Source organism: Elephas maximus, chromosome 1 (assembly GCF_024166365.1).
Source record: "Elephas maximus indicus isolate mEleMax1 chromosome 1, mEleMax1 primary haplotype, whole genome shotgun sequence".
In the NCBI taxonomy this organism is placed as follows: Eukaryota; Metazoa; Chordata; class Mammalia; order Proboscidea; family Elephantidae; genus Elephas; species Elephas maximus.
In genome coordinates, this window is record NC_064819.1 from 3831058 (window position 1) to 3844130 (window position 13073).

Consider the following 13073-nt stretch of genomic DNA (forward strand, 5'->3'; position numbering starts at 1 on the left):
ATATACTGACTTTAAGAGGCTAGTATGATACCTAGTTAAAGATCTATGTAAGAATGTTGGAAATGTAGGGATAGAATTTGGGAGGGATGTCAAGGGGAGAGATATACATTTGTGAGTTACTAAGAGTAAAACAATTGGCCACATAAACCAGAGACTACATCAGCCTGAGACCAGAAGAACTAGACAGTGCCCGGCTACAGCTGATGACTGCCCTGACAGGGAACACGACAGAGAACCCCTGAGGGAGCAGGAGAGCAGTGGGATGCAGAATAATTCTCGTAAAATTCTCATAAAAACACCAGACTTAATGGCCTGATTGAGACTAGAAGGACCCCGGTGGTCATGGTCTCCAGGCCTTCTGTTAGGCCAAGACAGGAGCCATTCCCAAAGCCAACTCTTCAGACAAGGATTGGACTGGACTATGGGACAGAAGATGATACTGGTGAAGAATGAGCTTCTTGCATCAAGTAAACCCTTGAGACTATGTTGGCATCTCCTGTCTGGAGGGGAGATGAGAGGGCAGAGGGGGTCAGAAGCTGGCAGAATGGACACAAAAACAGAGAGTGGAGGGAAGGAGTGGGCTGTCTCATTAGGGGGAGAGCAATTAGGAGTATATAGCAAGGTATATATAAATTTTTATATGAGAGATTGACTTGATTTGTAAAGTTTCACCTAAAGCACAATAAAAATTAAAAGAAAAAAAAGTAGAACAATTGAAGTATGCAAATCTGAGAAGCAGTGTCAAATCATGGAAACAATATGAACATGGAATTTGACAGACATGTTCAAATTCTATCTCTACCATTTACCTGTTGTATGGCCTTGGATAAATTGCTTAATCTCTCATCTTGATCATACATACAGTGGGTAAGTAATATTATCCCTTAGTTAGGATTACATAAGTTGGGTATTTAAAAGATTTATTACAGTGGCTTTTGTATTTTGGGGCATGATTCCCAGTAAGAAATTATGCATTTTTTTAAAATTTCTTTTTCATTTGATTCTATTTCATGAAAAACATACTGACTATGATTCTCTAAACTGACATCACCACCTACAAATGGGTTGCAAAGTGCAATTTGGAAAACACTGGTCCTTCATACATTCTAATTATCTCCCTTCTTCTCTTCCATAACCACTGGTCCCAAGAGCCATCCTATACTCAAGTCATACCATTACTACTCTCTGTTCCCTCAAATTTCCCTTACTACTCTCTGGGGCGCAAGTGGTTTGTGATCAGCTGCTAACCTGAAGATTGACAGTCTAAACCCATCCAGCGGCCCTGCAGAAGAAAGGTCTGCAATCTGTTCCCATGACGATTACCGGCAAGAAAACCCCATGGAACAGTTCTACACCGTAACACATGGGGTCACCCTGCGTCAAAATCAACTCAACCGCAACAGGTCTTTTGGTTTTCTTCTTGAGTTTCTTGTTTATATATATCATTTCTTGATGGCCCAGAAGAAATGGTAATCATGCAGTTATTTACTTCCTCTGCTGTACCCGGAAACCCTGGTGGCGTATGGTTAAGTGCTATGGCTAACCAAAGGGTCGGCAGTTCAAATCCACCAGGTGCTCCTTGGAAACTATGGGACAGTTCCACTCTGTCCTATAGGGTCGCTATGAGTCGGAATTGACTTGACGGCACTGGGCTTTGGTTTGGGTGCTGTACCCACATGGCTCTGCCTATGTGAAAGATGCATGTACTTCCCAAATAGAGTATGAATTCTTTGATAGGAGGAAATAGGCTTTATTCATCTGTGTAGTCTCACAAAATGGTTTGTTCATAGGAGGCAAAGAATCAATATTAATTATCATAGAGAAAGGAGAGATGACGTCCAGAGAAAGAACCTGGAAGACCACCGACATCTAAGGTCCTGCTCCAGCATCCCTGTGCCTCAGTTCCCCCTTCTCTATATGCTAACATTTCCATAGAATTTTAAAGGGCAGAATTATTACCATGAGTTGGAATTGGCGGCAACAGGTTTGTGTGTGTGTGTGTGTGTGTGTGTGTGTGTGTGTGTGTGTGTGTTTGGGGCACAAAGACTTAGGCCACTAACTTTTTATACACAGTAACTTAAGATTCTTCATGTGGAAGAGAGAAGGTCTGGGGGAAATAAAAAAAATTTGAAGGAAAAAAAAAGATGTGTTCAGAACCTACCTCTGGGTAAAATAATAGAAAATTTCCTACATTGCTTTTTTTGGATTGCTAAATATCATAACCCAATAAAACCTGAAAGAAATTACCAGGGCAAATAATTCATTTTAAATTATTAAAGTTTATTTCATTTTTTTTCTCCAGCGCTGAAAAACTTTTCTCTGATGGAAATGACCCCTGGAAACAGTGACATTCTGACACCATGCATGATGCATGCTCTCGGAACATCTGAATTTCATGTCACAATGGCTCTGTTCAGATAACTGGTTTTGTCATGCCTATAAGCCCCAATTAAACTACTGACGTTTCTAAGGGTCCTCTGTCCACTTTCCAAATCATCATAAAGAATTTTAAGTCAACCAGATAAATCTGCTGCTTTGTGATTTATAGGACACCTGAAGCCATGATATCAAAAAGTATGGGAAAAATGAAAAATTAAACTTTTTTTTGTTGGAAATTCATATTTTCAGAACACTTCATAGGCTAATTTTGGACTGCTCTCTGTGCAGGAGACTACAGTTCACCAGGTCTTAAATATGAGCCTTAGGCAATGTGTTCCTCACAAAGTACTGCTTAGGACCTGAGAGTAGATGAAAGGTCGAAGCCTCAGCTCTAAACTTAGGTCCACCCTCAAAACTAGATGCTTGGGGATGATCAGCATTGGTGGTCAGTTTGGTTGTGTAACCTGTTTTTCCTGCCCTGGGCCTCAGTTTACTTCTTTTAAAATGAGAATTAGACTTTTATTTCTTTTACATCCATTCTGGCTATAAGCCTGATGATGCTCTACCCTTAAATCTCATTTCCTTCAATTTTTTTTAATCTTAAAAATGATAACTGTGTTGCTAAAATTGTTTGATGTACTTAAATGTTATTCAACATGATAACAGTGCAATGCACTAGGCCTAAAATTTATCATTCTAGTTTTGCCTCAGAGGCCAAGTTTTATGAGAGCCTTAATTTGCATCACCAGAAGCTGATTTAATAAAAATGAATGGACCACTTTTGAAAATAAATTAAAATAGTGTGTGTGTGGAGTGGGGGGAGGCGAGTACCACAAAGAACCTTGGATGCAAAAAAAATAAAACCAGGAAATGAAACTTTTTGTTTTTTTTTTTGTTATGTGCCATCAAGTTGGTTCCGACTTATAGCGACCTTATGTACAACAGAATAAAACACTCCTGGTCCTGCGCCATCCTCACAATTGTTATGTTTGAGCCCACTGCTGCTGCCACTGGCTCAATCCATCTCCTTGAGAGTCTTCCTCTTTTTCGCTGAAGCTCTACTTTACCAAGCACAGGGGCAGATTACCTATATGGGTTTCAGATGTGGTAAAACCCTTGTGAAATTTTTCACTACAGATTAGTAAGTACAAGTAAACCCTGCTTAACTTGGTTTCTGGGTCATCCACCCCTGTCAGGGATTGTAAATTTGAAAAGTGGCTTTGATTCTGTAGGACGGTGCTATAGGTTTGGGAGAGAGACAGATGCCAGCAACACCTAGATGCAGAATCTTTGACTAGTAAATACGCACGGGTAAGCCCATGCTTACCTTGCTTATTGGATAATCTGACCCTGACCAAGCATGATGTCCTTCTCCAGGGACTGGTCCCTCCTGATAACATGTCCAAAATAAGGGAGCCAAAGTCTCACCATTCTCACTTCTAAGGAGTATTCTTGGTGCTTCTTCCAAGAAAGATTTGTTTCTTCTTCTGGCACTTCATGGTATATTCAATATTCTTTGCCAACACTGTATTTCAAAGTCATCAATTCTTCTTTGGTCTTCCTTACTCATTGCCTAACTTTTGCATGCATATGAGGCAATTGAAAACACCATGGCTTGGGTCAGGTGTACCTCAGTCCTCAAGGTGACACCTTTGCTTTTGAACACTTTAAAGAGGTCTTTTACAGCAGATCTGCCCAATGCAATATGTCATTTGATTTCTTGACTGCTATTTCCAAAGGCATTAATTGTGGATTCAAGTAAAATGATATCTCTGACAACTTCAATCTTTCCTCCATTTATCATGATGTAGCTTACTGATGCAGTTATGAGGATTTTTGTTTTCTTTATGTTGAGGCGTAATCCATACTGGAGGCTGTAGTCTATGATCTTCATCAGTAAGTGCTTCAAGTCCTCTTCACTTTCACAAGCAAAGTTGTATTATCTGAATATCACGGGTTCTTAATGAGTCTTCCTCCAATCCTGATGCCACATTCTTTTTCATATAGTCCAGCTTCCTGGATTATTTACTCAACATATAGACTGAAAAAGTATGGTGAAAGGATACAACACTGACACACATCTTTCTTGATTTTAAACCATGCACGGCACAGGGCTGGGTTTTTAGTATATCATTGTTGGAACAACTGCCTCATGATCTACGTTCAGGCTCCTCATAACCAAAAAAACACAAAGACCAAACCTATTGCCATCGAGTCGATTCTGACTCATAGTGACCTTGTAGGACAGAGTAGAACTGCCTCATAGGGTTTCCAAGGAATGGCTGGTGGATTCGAACTGCAACCATTTGGTCAGCAGCTGAGCTCTTATTCACTACGCCACCAGGGCTCCAGGGTCCTTATGAACATGATTAAGTGTTCCAGAATCCCTATTCTTCACAATGTTATCCACATTTTGTTATGATCCACACAGTCAAATGTCTTTCTGTAGTCAATAAAAACACAGGTAAACATCTTTCTGGTATTCTCGGCTTTCAGAAGATTCATCTGACATCAGTAATGGCATCTCTCATTCTGTGTCCTCTTCTGAATCTGGCTTGAATATCTGGTAGTTCTCTGTTGATGTACTGCTGCAGACATTTTTTTTTTTTGACAGTAAAGACACGAAGTTTTATTCTAAATATATAGAGAGAGTCTCCACATTGTGCAAGCCCTCTGATTTTTTTTTTATTGTGCTTTAAGTGGAAGTTTACAAATCAAGTCAGTCTCTCACACAAAAACCCATATACACCTTGCTACACACTCCCAATTACTCCCCCCCTAATGAGACAGCCCACTTTCTCCCTCCACTCTCTTTTTGTGTCCATTTCTCCAGCTTCTAACCCCCACCACCCTCTCATCTCCCCTCCAGGCAGGAGATGCCAACATAGTCTCAAGTGTCCACCTGATCCAAGAAGCTCACTCCTCACCAGCATCCCTCTCCAACCCATTGTCCGGTCCAATCCATGTCTGAAGAGTTGGCTTCGGGAATGGTTCCTGTCCTGGGCCAACAGAAGGTCTGGGGGCCATGACCACTGGGGTCCTTCTAGTCTCAGTCAGACCACTAAGTCTGGCCTTATGAGAATTTGGGGTCTGCATCCCACTGCTCTCCTGCTCCCTCAGGGGTTCTCTGTTGTGTTCCCTGTCACGGCAGTCATCAGTTGTAGCCAGGCACCATCTAGTTCTTCTGGTCTCAGGATGATGTAGTCTTTGGTTCATGTGACCCTTTCTGTCTCTTGGGCTCATAATTGCCTTGTGTCCTTGGTGTTCTTCATTCTCCTTTGATCCAGGTGGGCTGAGACCAACTGATGCATCTTAGATGGCTGCTTGCTAGCATTTAAGATCCCAGATGCCACTGTTCAAAGTGGGATGTAGAATGTTTTCTTAATAGATTTTATTATGCCAATTGACTTAGATGTCCCCTGAAACCATGGTCCCCGGACCCCTGCCCCTGCTACGCTGGCTTTCGAAGCATTCAGTTTATTCAGGAAACTTCTTTGCTTTTGGTTTAGTCCAATTGTGCTGACCTCCCCTGTATTGTGTGCTGTCTTTCCCTTCACCTAAAGTAGTTCTTATCTACTATGTAATTAGTGAATGCCCCTCCCCCTCCCTCCCTCCCCTCTCCTGTAACCACAAAAGAATGTTTTCTTCTCAGTTTAAATTATTTCTCAAGTTCTTATAATAGTGGTCTTATACAATATTTGTCCTTTTACAACTGACTAATTTCACTCAGCATAATGCCTTCCAGGTTCCTCCATGTTATGAAGTGTTTCACAGATTCCTCACTGTTCTTTATCCACGCATAGTATTCCATTGTGTTAATATACCATAATTTATTTATCCATTCATCCGTTGATGGGCACCTTGGTTGCTTCCATGTTTTTGCTATTGTAAACAGTGCTGCAATAAACATGGGTGTGCATATATCTGTTCGTGTAAAGGATCTTATTTCTCTAGGATATATTCCAAGGAGTGGGATTGCTGGACCATGTGGTAGTTCTATCTCTAGCTTTTTAAGGAAGTGCCAAATCGATTTCCAAAGTGGTTGTACCATTTGACATTCCCACCAGCAGTGTATAAGTGTTCCAATCTCTCCACAGCCTCTCCAACATTTATTATTTTGTGTTTTTTGGATTAATGCCAGCCTTGTTGGAGTGAGATGAAATCTCATTGTAGTTTTGATTTGCATTTCTCTAATGGCTAATGATCATGAGCATTTCCTCATATATCTGTTAGCTTCCTGAATGTCTTCTTTAGTGAAGTGTCTATTCATATCTTTTGCCCATTTTTTAGTTGGGTTATTTGTCTTTTTGCAGTTCTGTTTTTGCAGTATCATGTAGATTTTAGAGGTCAGGCTCTGATCAGAAATGTCATAGCTAAAAACTTTTTCCCAGTCTCTAGGTAGTCTTTTTACTCTTTTGGTGAAGTCTTTGGATGAGCATAGGTGTTTGATTTTTAGGAGCTCCCACTTATCTAGTTTTTCTTCTACATTCTTTATCATGTTTTGTATACTGTTTATGCCATGTATTAGGGCTCCTAGCATTGTCCCTATTTTTTCTTCCGGGATCTTTATCGTTTTAGATTTTATATTTAGGTCTTTGATCCATTTTGAGTGAGTTTTTGTGCATGGAGTGAGGTATGGGTCTTGTTTCATTTTTTTGAAAGTGGATATCCAGTTATGCCAGCACCATTTGTTAAAGAGACTGTCTTTCCCCATTTAACTGTTTTGGGGCCTTTGTCAAATATCTATTGCTCATATGTGGATGGATTTATGTCTGGGTTCTCAATTCTGTTCCATTGGTCCATGTATCTGTTGTTGTACCAGTACCAGGCTGTTTTGACTACTGTGGCGGTATAACCAAACCCAGTGCCGCTGAGTCGATTCCGACTCATAGCGACTGTGGCGGTATAGTAGGTTCTAAAATCAGGTAAAGTAAGGTCTCCCACTTTGTTCGTCTTTTTCAGTAATGCCTTATTTATCTGGGGCCTCTTTCCTTTTCCATACGAAGTTGGTGATTTGTTTCTCCATCTCATTCAAGAATGTCGTTGGGATTTGGATCGGAATTGCATTAAATGTATAGATCGCTTTTGGTAGAATAGACATTTTTATAATGTTAATTCTTCCTATCCACGAGCAAGGTATGTTCTTCCACTTATGTAAGTAACTTTTTGTTTCTTGCAGAAGTGTACTATAGTTTTCTTTGTATAAGTCTTTTACATCCCTCGTAAGATTTATTCCTAAGTATTTTACCTTCTTGGGGCCTACTGTAAATGGCATTGATTTGGTGATTTCCTCTTCGATGTTCTTTTTGTTGGTGTAGAGGAATCCAACTGATTTTTTTATGTTTATCTTGTATGTATCCTGATACTCTGCTGAACTCTTCTATTAGTTTCAGAATTTTTCTGGAGGATTGCTTAGGGTTTTCTGTGTATAAAATCATGTCATCTTGCTGCAGACATTTTTGAATTTTCTTCAGCATAATTTTATTTGCATATGATATTAGCGATATTGTTCAATTATTTCTGCATTCCATTGAATCATCTTCCTTTGGAATGGGCACAAATACAGATAACTTCCAGTCAGTTGGCCAGGTAGCTGTCTTCCAAATTTTTTGGCATACACAAGTAAGCACTTCCAGTCTTGCATCTGTTTGTTGAAACATCTCAATTGAAATTCCGTCAATTCCTGGAGGCTTGTTTTTCGCCAATGCCTTCAGTGCAGCTTGGACTTCTCGTTCAGTACAATCAGTTCTTGATCATTTGCTACCTCCTGAAATGGCTGAATGTCGACCAATTCTTTTTGGTACAGTGACTCTGTATTCCTTCCATCTTCTTCAGATTCCTTCCATCTCTTTAGATGCTTCCTGTGTTATTCAATTTTTTGTCTGAAGAATTCCTCAGTATTACAACTTGAGGCTTAAATTTTTTCTTCAGTTTTTTCAGCTTGAGAAATGCCAAGCATGTTCTTCTCTTTTGGTATTCTACGTCTAGATATTTGCACATTTCATTATAATACTTTACTTTGTCTTCTTGAGCTGCTCTTTGAAATCTTTTGCTCAGCTCTTTTACTTCATCATTTCTTCCTTTTGCTTTAGCTACTCTACATTCAGGAGCAAGTTTCAGAGTCTCTTCCGACACTGATTTTGGTCTTTTTTCTTTTCTGTCTCTTTAATAACCTTTGGCTTTCTTCACGTATAATGTCCTTGATGTCATCCCACAAGTCTTCTGGTCTTTGTTCATTAGTGTTCAATTTGTCAAATCTATTCTTTGGGTGGTCTCTAAATTCAGGTGGGATATACTCGAGGTGGTACGTTGGCTCTCGTGGATTTGTTTTAATTTTCTTCAGATTCAACCTGTACTTGCATGTGAGCAATTTAGGGTCTGTTCCACAGTTGGCCCCTGGCGTTGTTCTGACTGACGATATTGAGCTTCTCCATCATCTCTTTCCACAGATGTAGTTGATTTGATTCCTGTGTATTTCATCTGGCAAAGTCCATGTGTATACTTGCTATTCATGTTGTTGAACAAGGTATTGCTAATGAATAAGTCACTGGTCTTGCAAAATTCTATCATGTGATCTATAGCATCATTACTATAACCAAGGCCGTATTTTCTAATTACTGATCCTTCTTTGTTTCTAACTTTCACATTCCAATCACCGACAGATGAGTGGTGGAAACTAAACATAGAAGAGATCAAAGTGTTCTGAGTTCTAAATAATGTTGTAGTATTAAATGCTGAGACACTGGTCCTGGCTTTTTAAGCACTGAAAGCAAAAGCTTCGAATTACAACTTCCCAAGTCCCTGGGCTCTTATCACATTTCCTTGAATCACAGTCCACTGTGTGGCAGTGAGACAAACTGAGATGGCACAACACCGTCTTTCCTGGAGTAAGGAAGACTGTCTCTGGAGAGAGTCAGTTTATGGGATATCAGACCAAAAAAAAAAAAAAAAAAAAACTTAAATGGCAAACTACTGAAGATCGTTTCATAAACTGAAAGAATGTGATATGGATGACACTTCTCATTACTGGTCAGAAGAAAAAACTGTAAAGTCAATGAGGAGAACGACTGGGAGACTGAGGCATAAAGTAATATTATGAAGACGTTTACCATTGGCAAATTCCTTTATAATTGTCCTCCTACTGTCAAAAACTTTCATTCAACTGTCCTTTGCAATGAATATTCTCTCTGACAGAACGAATGCTAAGGTTCTGACTTTTTTTCAATTTTGTAATAGTACTAATAAAAACAGCAATTTCTTGATTGTCTTTCATTGTGCCAGGTACTGGGGTTACAAAGATGAACAAGAAATGGTCCCTGTTCTCTGAGATCTTACTGTCCGTAGGTTTATACTGTTGGGATTATGAGAAAAATGACAATAACCATCATCTATTCATCACACCATCCAGACACTGTGCTCAGTGGGCAACATACATAAGCTGCCAAAGCTCCTGACAGTAAGGTGATCTTGCTCTGTCCAAGCTCCATCTCTCAAAACAGCTGACTGAGCAGGAGTCTAGACAACAGAATTTAGACAATCCTAGAACTGTCTACAGTCAACACACAAGACCTACAGCCAATAGTGAAAGAGTCCAGTGGACTGAGTCAAGATGGAAGAAGTCATCCGAATCATCTTTAGTGTACTCTGTTGGACAGGTACTGTGGCCTTCTGAAAACCATAATGCAGTGTACCCATACCCAGTATTCCAACAATGACTCAAGGAGATGAATGTTCAGTTTTTAATATTCAAGTTTTTTAAGATGCTCTAGCTAAATTTTTTTTTTTTTTTTTTTTTTCTAGCTAAAGACCTACCAACACATTAAACTGCAAGACTTAGGAAGTCATCATAAGCTTCTGGATTTCATTACCAAAATGTATGTTTTGATCTAAAATTAAAAAAAATAAAAAAATCCAGATTGACTTTCCTTGCAGTATTTCACAACCTTTGCCCTCAGCATTAAAGTGCTTTTCTTTCTACCCCCACCAACTATAAGCTTCTATTTTCTTACCCTGGGTGTCTGAATCTTTTATATGCTCGGGTTCTATTCACTGCCTGTTATTGAGACTTTGAAATCCCAAATGTTAATTGTTCTTCCAAGTACATTGACAAAACAGCCGCTAAATAAGGGTAGACCAGACTGTGGTAGACTTGGACATGCATTTATGGAACAATGGGACTCTGAGAGACAGCCTTGTAGCTCTTAGGAAGACATAAGATGAGCTATTTTGACTGCTTCGTAGCAGAATGGGGAATACATGCACACAAGGGAATTTTGCATTTTACTTGGTTTTGCCCAAAGTCCTCAAGGCAACAGAATCTGTGACGTCATCATGAACTTTCTCTTTCTTTCCATTTCCATTGCCACAAAACCTAAAAATTACTAATGACATCACAAAGGAAAACGGAACCTTCTGTTACCTCTGATGAGGCTTGTACAAAATGCAGGAATCCTTCCCGCCAGGGTGTATGTCTCCGTGCTCACGCACAGTGGATGACACCCTCCCTAATGCAATTCAAACCAGCCAAAAGAAGGGATTCAAGCTTTAGGTTCCATAAAAAGACATACTGAATATCCAGCCCAACTTACTATATTTTTTTTTTTAAATAAGGAAATCATTTAAGCTTGCATATCTCTTCAACGACATTCAAATCTTTGCTCATGTCCAATGTTTGTATCCCTTTTGGGGGCTGGGCACAGAAACAGAGGAAGGTACAGCAAGCGCCCACTTACCAGAATGCAGCGCGGCTCAATCTTTTGTTTTTAAGGTGTGGTGATTTCAGCCTCTACATGTAACTTCAGGCAGTCTGAAAAGAAACAGGTCAAAATCTCTTTCAGTTATAATTGGTATTTCAGATTTAATTAAAAATTAAACTTTCATAATGTTTCACCATCCAAAGCAATGCATTATCAGTCAAGCGTGGCTTTTTTTTTTTTTAAAAAAGGAAAAAAAAAAAAAAACCCCTCCTCCCAGAGTAGATATTTAATGAAAAGAAAAGGATCTAAAGAGGGGAAAAATGCAATTCTGAAAACAAAATATGCCTCCATGTTAAGAACTTCATAATGATATAACTGGAAACTCGGCATCTCTGAATTTTAGCTATATTCTGATTTTTTAAAAATAACTCTTAAGCAACATGTTCACAGCCTAAAGATTACATACAATCTTAATTTCAGAGAATAAAGAACAACTATGGGTCTGACTACACACGTTAAAGGGAAGTTCTGACTTCAAATCAAATTGGAAAAAGTGTTAGATCTACTTTCAAATGGTTGAATTGATGGTGGGGCAGATGGTGAAGAAGAAGTAAAGGAACGTATTTAGCAAAACAGAACGCCACTGCAATGTACTCAGTGCTCTGTCTCACATGATATTGTAAATCTTGTCACATGCAGCCACTGGTGTTTAAGTACAACTGGAAGATCATAAGGGTTTGAACCAGATCTCCTGGCTTAGATAATTAATTGTAAGCACTCATGCTTATTTTCTAATATGTACTTTTAATCTTTGGTTTGAGTCCAGGCATTAATATCCCTAAATATATCTTAAATATTTGGGCTTAAAACATCACATTATTTATTTTTTTTTCCAATTCTGTTCTTCACACAACACCACCTTTACATAACAGTTCCTAAAAAGCCACAACAGATCAAGTCATCCCTATTTTTAGCTTCAAAAACTGACATGACAGGATTTAGAAGACTATAGGTTTTTTACGTAAAATAAAGATAATGTAATTATCTTCCTTTTACTTTATAGCAATACTTTTTTTTTTTTTTTTATATTTGTAGAACTAAATGGGGTATGTTTATGCCCAGCTTCACATTAGTGCAAAGTAATATTTTAATATTTCCACACAGGAGGGCATGGTCATAAATCACTGCTGACATTACATCCATTATTAGAAAATGCATCTAGTTCTCAATTCTGAATTCTGTTTCCTTTTTCCCTTGAAATGTATAGAAGAATATTTTGGATATTCTGTCTATCTGATGTACAGATATTTTACAAGTTAGTTTCTCATACAAAAATTTATGCACACATTGTTATGTGATCCTAGTTGCTCTCCCTATAATGTGACAGCACACTCCTTTCCCCCCCTGTATTTCCCATGTCCATTCAACCAGCTCCTGCCCCTTTCTACCTTTTCATCTTGCCTCCAGACAGGATCTGTCCATTTAGTCTCATGTATCTACTTAAGCTAAGAAGCACACTCTTCACAAGTATCCTTTTATGTCTTACAGTCCAGTCTAATCTTTGGCTGAAGAGTTGGCTTCAGGAATGTTTTCAATTTTGGGTTAACAGAAGATTTGGGGGCCATGTCTTCTGGGGTCCTTCTAGTCTCAGTCAGGCCATTAAGTCTGGTCTTTCACTAGAATTTGAGTTCTGCACCTCACTTTTCTCCTGCTCCATCAGGGACTTTCTCTTGGGTTTTCTGTCAGGGTGGTCACTGGTGGTAGCTGGGTACCATCCAGTTCTTCAGCCTCAGGCTGATGGAGTCTTGGGTTTATGTGGCCCTTTCTGTCTCTTGGGCTTATATTTCCCTTGTGTCTTTGGTGTTCTTGATTCCCCTTTGCTCCAGGTGGGTTGGGACAAATTGATGCATCTTAACTGGCTGCTTGCTAACTTTTAAGGCCCCAGATGCCACTCACCAAAGTGGGATGCAGAACATTTTCTTATGCTAATTGACCTAG